Raw genomic sequence first — 8,200 nt, forward strand, 5'->3', positions numbered from 1 at the left:
GTGTGTGGTGATATGTGAATATATGTTTAATGCCATTATAAATACGTGTTGTGTACGTGTGTAGAATGTCTGAACATGAGATCAAAGTCGGGCATATATTACGAATGTATATAAGGAAGTGTTAAAATTGTATCGCCAGGATATATGTGAGTAGTTGTATGTGATTTTACTGGAACTTACATTGATGGATAGTTATGCATTATATGGAGTGTGTTTCAGTGGCAATTCACAAGTGTGGATGCCTCTTCTTCTATATGCGCTTTATATCCATGACAGTTGGTATGTGTCCGGCATTGTTACAAATTTAAAACATAACATTGGGAATACATGCATAGCTCTGTGTATATGTATAAATTAAAATTGGCTTTGCATAGCATCGAGTGATACGTATATATATATATAAGATTAAGAAATGTGTGGGATTGAATTGATGCATTTGTTTTTAAATATGGCAATGATACAAGAAAGGTATGTACGAGTCTATTATGTTGCTTCAATAAAAATCAGAAAACTATTTGAACAAGTTTGTTCTATGGAAGGGACGGAACATGGACAAAGACCGGTTTTTCTTGACGTCCCACGATGACTTAGTAATGAAGAGACATGTTGGGATCGATCATCAGCTATTGATGTACGGCTATTAAAATACCGTAGCTACTTAAATAAACGTCAGCTTCTTTAAATATATATATATAAATAATAGCATAGGTCTCTAAGGTTACGTCAGCTTCTTAAACAAGAGCTGTTGGAGAACAGCATAGCTCGTCTCGCAAATGTTTGTCAATAAATTAATAAAATATATATTATTGGAATGATTTCGCAAATTGCATTAATAATATTTATATTGTTTACTTGATCAGATTATGTTTTGTGAATTCATGCAATATTCAAAACCATACCAATTTCTATATGTATAAATTATTTATTGACAAACATTCGGGAGACAAGCTATGCTGTTGAAGATTAAATGAATATATTAAATACATACGTAATTGCTTTTGGACATATTTCTTCAATTTTGTGACAAAATATTATCCTAATGAGAGTTGTCACCCTTGAAAAATGTGGACCAGTATCAATTGTCTATTGTGAGCATTTTCACATTGTTTTATTTTCAGTTTTACCCCCAAGAAGGGATAGTGTAACTTCATAGGGACTCTTTTACCAAATATCAGCACCCTAGTACAATCATAAAGGGATGTGTTAATAGCTTTCAACATTTGCCAAAAAAATGAAAAAAAATGTGTTTTTTCCCCCAAAAATATTTCAGTTTAACTACGGCAAGGGATAGTTTAACTCCAGAGGGACTCTATTGCCAAATATCGGCACCCTAGTACAATTATAAAGTGATGTATTTATACCTTTAAACACTTGCACCAAAAACTTAACGCAGAAATATTTTAAGTCCAAATATTTGAAAATTCTGTTTTTTCCCGAAAAAATATTTTAGTTTAACTCTGGCAGGGGATAGTTTAACCCCAGAGGAATTCTATTATCAATTATCGGCACCCTAGTACAATTAGAAAGTGATGTATTAATACCTTTCAACACTTGCACCAAAAACTTTTTCAAAAATTTGATTTTTCCCCAAAACTCCGGCAGGGGATAGTTTGACCCCCACAGGGCCCGTATTACCATAAATTATTATGCCTTTCAACACTTGCACCCAAAAAAAATTAACATTTGAAAAACCAACACCGACGCCGGAGTGGCGACATAAGCTCTCACTCTTCTTAGAAGAGACGAGCTGAAAATGCATAAATAATATCATAGGTCTCTTAGGTTACGTCAGCTTCTTAACAAAAATACAGATCATACCATAGGTCTCTTAGGATAAGTCGTACGTCAGCTGAAAAATATTCAAATAACCTCACACACTTATCTATAGATACGCCAGCTTCTTTAAAATATATAAATAACATAATTTGCCTCAAATGTTATACAAACATATTTAAAACTATGCGCTTATGCCAAAGAAAAACAATATGAAAATATAAAATTTGTCAACTATTATATATTTATTATGTCACAAAAAGTTGAATTTGATTAGTAAACCCTTTGAGTAAACGTCTTATCGGAAAAATGGCAAAAAAGCACTCTCCATATTTACAAGACAAAATAAAATATAGAGTTTATGGAAATTGATCAAAACAGCATTATCCGTGTTACAAGATTGCAGCAAAATATCGTGTGACTCATATTCTAGAGAAAGTACGAGTCCTGACTTGAATGTTGATGCCGATTGAACAATCTGCGCGTTGTTTATGATTATCGAAATGTCATTATTTATTCTAAGAATACAACAAAATCTCTCCTATTAACTATATTTAAATACACCACATGCTTAAAAAAATACTGAAAGATGGAAATTGACCAGTTACTATATCAAACCAAATGTCGTGCAATCAGTATTGATGAAGGGTGTATGTCGGAGGGAAACTCAGTGTTAATCTGGATTTAAGTGTCATATTTACATAGGCGGGCGTTTATTACCACCTCCGACCTTCAGAAAGGTCAAGTGGGTATCACAGGAGTATTTAAACAAGATGCCAAAACAAAAAATACATCCTCTGCCCCCTTAAATCTTTCCTTTCTTTCCTCACTGCTCTGTTCTTTTTTGCTTTGTTTTTTTTATAGTTGACTCCTTAACACCCGTCCCGGCAATCCTTGCTGTTGCGAGAATGTTAAACACACAAAACAAAATAAAATATGGACTAATACTGAAGTACACTTCTCATATCCTATAAGACCTTCTCATCGACCATAAACCAGTGTGTCTGTGCGACTTGTAGCGTAAACAAGTATTTCACGGAGAGTTTATTATAAACAGTGGATTTGTAAATACCTGATCCTCAATGGTTTTGCAGTGTAATTACTCAATCGCAATCATAACGGGTAGCGGTAAGAATAAAATATTCCCGCGTTTCGTAGTAAAGCGGGAATAGTTTGTCTTGTTCGACACGTAGTAGCTAGTGTAGTACGTGCTGTGTGCTATTGCGTTTCGCAGTAAATGCGAGTTGGGGTCATTTCTAGCCGTCGTCCCGCACTGAGCGGTCATACCATTTTTAATTAAGCGTCATGGATCCCGAAGTCGGACTCTGTATTTCCAAACAAGTGGACTCGGCGATAGAATCGTCCCAGAACAAGATTCTCTCTCAGTTGGATCAGTTAATGTCAGCTAGGCTCGGTACTTTGGAAAATAGGCTTTGTGACAGTTCTGAAGCCCAATTATGCAGATTTCAACAAAACATTTTGTGCGCCGAGTCCCACAAATTTACTAAGAAAAGTTGTGAGGATCAACATAAGTTCAACGAAAAAGTGAAATCCAAGTTAGTGGAGGCAAACCAGTTGGCCGATACAGAGCCCTCGTCGTCAAAGGCCAAAATAGCCGAGGGTATTGACTTAATAAGTTATCGCCAAAAACTCGTAAAGCTGGCAGACACGTCCGAAGCCGGCTGGAAGGCAGTTGAGGAATATGTTACTAACCCAATTGCCTCTGACTCGGATGACGAGAAAAAGATAGACAGGGCCAGGGCCAGAGCAAATAAAAAACTGAAAGCTAACAAGTCTAAAACCGGACGTGGAAGGAGCAGATACACACCATATGACGACACGAGGAACATGTCTATGTCTACCATTGGCAAGGATAATTACAAAGGCGTGTCGCAGAGGTCACAGAGGCCAGGGATGTGTTTTGCATGTGGCAAACCTGGATATTGGCGGATGGAGTTTCCCGCTATCCTCAAGGCATCGTCATTGCAATTCTGTGCCTGTTTGTATTGAGTCTGTATGCTCTAATGAATCGGGGTCTCATACACAAGGTGAGTCCAGTGTAACCGAGAATATGATTCACAATGTTTCAGCTAACAATGATACTTCAAAAGAGGCGATTTGTTACCCGTTGACAGACTCAGAAGTAATTTCAATCATTGGGAAAAACAAGGCACTTGTAATGCAGTTTTGGCTATTATACGCGAGGGTTATAGAATCCCATTTCGAGATGTTCCGCCTTTTGCTATTTTGAATAAGAATAAGTCGGCAAGGGAAAATCCCGAGTTCGTCCAATCGGAAATTCAAAAGCTGTTACGTTTGAAATGTATCTCTGAAGTCGCATCGGCCCATGATGTGGTCAATCCACTCACTGTAGCGTATAACAAGGCTGACAAACCACGCCTAGTTTTATATTGTAGGCACATCAATTTGTTTTTGCATAAATTTAAATTTAAATATGAAGACGTTAAAGTAGCTCGAGACATGATGGAAGTTGGTGATTTCATGTATACTTTTGACCTTAAATCAGCATATCACCATATAGAAATTTTCCCTGAGCACCGTACATATTTGGGTTTTTCATATGTAGTTAATGGTAAATGAGTTATTACGTGTTCAACGTTCTACCTTTCGGTATCGCTACGGCAGGATACGTGTTTACGAAGGTGCTGAGGGAGGTCGTAAAGCACGTGCGTTCAAAAGGTTACAAACTAGTCATGTATTTAGATGACGGTATTGGAGGTCAGGCGACAGAAGGCGGGGCCAGTGAGGCAAGCAGGTATGTACAACAGTCATTGGCTGATTATGGTTTCATCATTGCACAAGACAAATGTGAATGGCAGCCGACACAGTTCGTCACGTGGCTAGGGTACACGTGGTCGATGAGCGAAGGCGTGGTCAGGGTAACCAATGACAGGGTAGAACGCTTGCTGCTTTTGTAAGACCACACGATGACATTTGTCACTCAAAGAGGTCAACTATTGTTCAGTGCCAGGTATGTAGCGGGTATCATAGGTAGGATTATTTCAATGCAGACCGTGATTGGCTGTCGGGCTAGACTGAGCACACGTGAGTTGTACACCTGTTTACTATCCAGAGTGAGCTGGAATGCGTGTGTAATGTTGACAAATGCAGCTCTAGACGAGATAGAGTTCTGGTTATTGAATCTACGTTAGTTGAATGACAAAGGCTCCAAACTGAAGGAGACTCGTACCTGCACCGCTGTAGTGTGCACTGATGCTTCTGGCATCGGTTTTGGAGGGTATGCCTCCCCATGTATTTGTATCCCTTTCGAGGATTGGGAGCTTACAGATAACACACCTGTCATTGTTGCCTTGGAGGACAATGGGTTTTTGTCCCCATGTGAGGGAAACCCTGTGATGGGTAATTGCGTATCTAACGTAGGTCTGTCTACGGTAGCAAGTATGGTTGCTGATGAGGTTTCATGTAAGCCCTACAATACGAAGGCATGGAACAATGATCCGTTGCATCGGACTACGAATGTGGTAGGTACGTGGAATGAGAATGAAAGATCGCTCAGCTCAACATGGAGAGAGCTCGAGGCTGCAAAACGGGTTTTGTACAGTACAGTTGGTCAGGTAAAAACACTGGGTGTTTGAAATGTGTGAAAACTCATGGGGGCCACATGATGTCGACAGGTTTGCGACAGATTACAACTGCAAATGTTTACGCTTTAATTCTAGATGTTGGTGTGTAGATACAGAGGCAATCGACACTTTCTCTGTTTCTTGGTACATGGATAATAATTGGTTAGTTCCGCCTCCTAGATTGGTCTGTAAAATTATCGACAAAATGAAGAATGAAAACGCGTACGGCACTAGTATCGTGCCCGAATGGAAGTCAGCGCCATTTTGGCCTTTATTGTGTACACAAGGTGGTTTTGATAGACATGTAAAAGATCGTCGTGTACTATCTAACAGTAACGTCACGATGAGGGGTAGAGGTAATAACGGGTGTTTCGGGTCACCCGTGTTGGCATTCGCCATAATCGCCTTAAGGATTGATTTTAGGACAGTATGAGGCTATGTACTGATGTTGATGTTTTTGTCTATGACAGGCTTAGGACTTCGTCAAGTGGTCCAGAATGCTGTCCGAGGTTCCGGAACGAAGGAAGGATCGTTTCTGGACAGACTATCCACCGGGATGGCTGAGCGTATTTTGTTAAGCAAAAGTGAAAACACTAACTGTAAATATTACGGCGCGTTCAAAAGATGGGAGACTTTTATATCTTCTCATGAATTTCCCGCCCTACCTGCCAGTCCCTGATTTGTTTTTCAGGTTTTTTGCGTTTTAGCGAACTTAGTGGTCTGCGTTGTTCAGATGTTAAGATGTTTCAGGATTATTACTATCTTGTTATAAGAAAAAGTAAGACATATCAGTACCACCAAGGCAATAAAGTTTTTAAAAGTAAGGGCAGTACATTAGCCTGTCCCCACACCATGTTAAAAAGATATATAGAACGAGCGGGGATCGATCTGAAGTCCGACGAATATTTGTTTAAGCAGGTATACAGATCTGGGTCCATTTGTAAGCTTATTCACAAAAATAAGCCCATCAGTTATACAGGAGCGAGAGAAGCTATTATCAAGAGATTAAAATTAGTTTCAGACGGGAAAGAGTTCGGTTTACATTCACTACGTGCAAGGGGTGCTACTGTTGCGGCAAATAACGATGTGAATGAACGGTATTTCAAAAGGCATGGTCGCTGGAAGAGCGAATCAAGCAAAGATGGCTATGTAGCCGATTCTTTATCAAAAATGTTAGAAGTAACTCAGAACTTGGGCTTGTAATTTCATATCAATTTTCTATTTATCAGTGCAACACCCTTTCTTTGTAATTCTATTTAAACGGCGGGCTAGACGGCAAATGGATATTTGCGTTTTTGTTTTATGTTGATGGCACATTTTAGTGTAGAGAAGACTAAAATATTCCCGCGTTTCGTAGTTAAGCGGGAATAGTTTGTCTTGTTCGACACGTATTACCTAGTGTAGCACGTGCTGTATGCTATTGCGTTTCGCAGTTGCGAGTTGGGGTCATTTCTAGCCGTCGTCCCGCACTGAGCGGTCATACCATTTTTTGTTTTTTGTTTTGGCTAATTGTAGGTTCATAACGGTCAGTGTCTGTGTGTCTGTATTGTAGGTTCATAACGGTCAGTGTCTGTGTGTCTGTATTGTACAGGAGGATCTAACATAGGTTCCAATGTTACCCCTGAGGATAACTTTCAGTCAGAAATAATTAGTCCGAACTCTCCCTTGCCATTGGACGCAGGTTTCCGGATATGTATCCGGTTTTTCCTGAGCGAGCAGGTTGATCTCGGTGAAGGGGATTTTTTACTCCTGAAAAATGTAATCGTATTATAGTAGTGGCCTTCTTTGTCCTTATATCACTTGCATAATCACTGTTTTTTCATGTCTGACATTAAACGCCGACCGCTATTTAAACGACGGGCTAGACGGCAAATGGATATTTGCGTTTTTGTTTTATGTTAAAGGCACAATTTAGTGTAGAGAAGACATATTATAAGTACGATGACTCGATCGGACATGAAGAGGTATTGGGTCACCTGCTTGACCAAAGCATACACTTAATATGTCTTCAAAAGTTTTTGCCCTTGCATCATTATAACGTTACCCGACATATACATCAGATTAGTTCCTATTTTTGTTTTCAACAGGGTTAGTACGAATATTCTCTATTGTAATTCTAGATGAGTTTCTGAGAAGTGCTGATAAGACTACATATGAATATATAAAAACGATAGTTTCAAATTCCTTGGAACTCTGCCAGAAGATACATAACCTTGTTATTTCCTGACAACAATTATCAAGAAAAAATGAGTTATGAGAAAAAAGAGAATCACAGTAACATAATACATATATATTTATACCCTGGATTAGTATTTTGTACCAAGGTTATGTTATCCGAATCACTACACAGTCAACATAAGATATCCTATATACATGTCATTGTGTATAAAATTAAACTTCTTACAAGAAATGTTTCCCTTCACCATACGGTTCGTAGTTGGTTAGTCTTCACCCTTTATCTGATTTTCAATATTCTTTCAATTTCGATCACTCTAGATTAATTGCTACATCGTAATTAAAATCAACCCTATGATGACAACCACTTCCTCTGAGCTAAGATTTGGATTCAAGAATATGTGTGTTACTACACTACAAACTATGCATTACTACACTACAAACTATGTGTTACTACACTACAAACTATGTGTTACTACAAACTATGTGTTACTACACTACAAACTATGTGTTACTACAAACTATGTGTTACTACACTACAAACTATGTGTTACTACACTACAAACTATGCATTACTACACTACAAACTATGTGTTACTACACTACAAACTATGTGTTACTACACTACAAACTATGTGTTACTACAA

This window comes from Pecten maximus, chromosome 6, assembly GCF_902652985.1.
Source record: "Pecten maximus chromosome 6, xPecMax1.1, whole genome shotgun sequence".
Taxonomy (NCBI): Eukaryota; Metazoa; Mollusca; class Bivalvia; order Pectinida; family Pectinidae; genus Pecten; species Pecten maximus.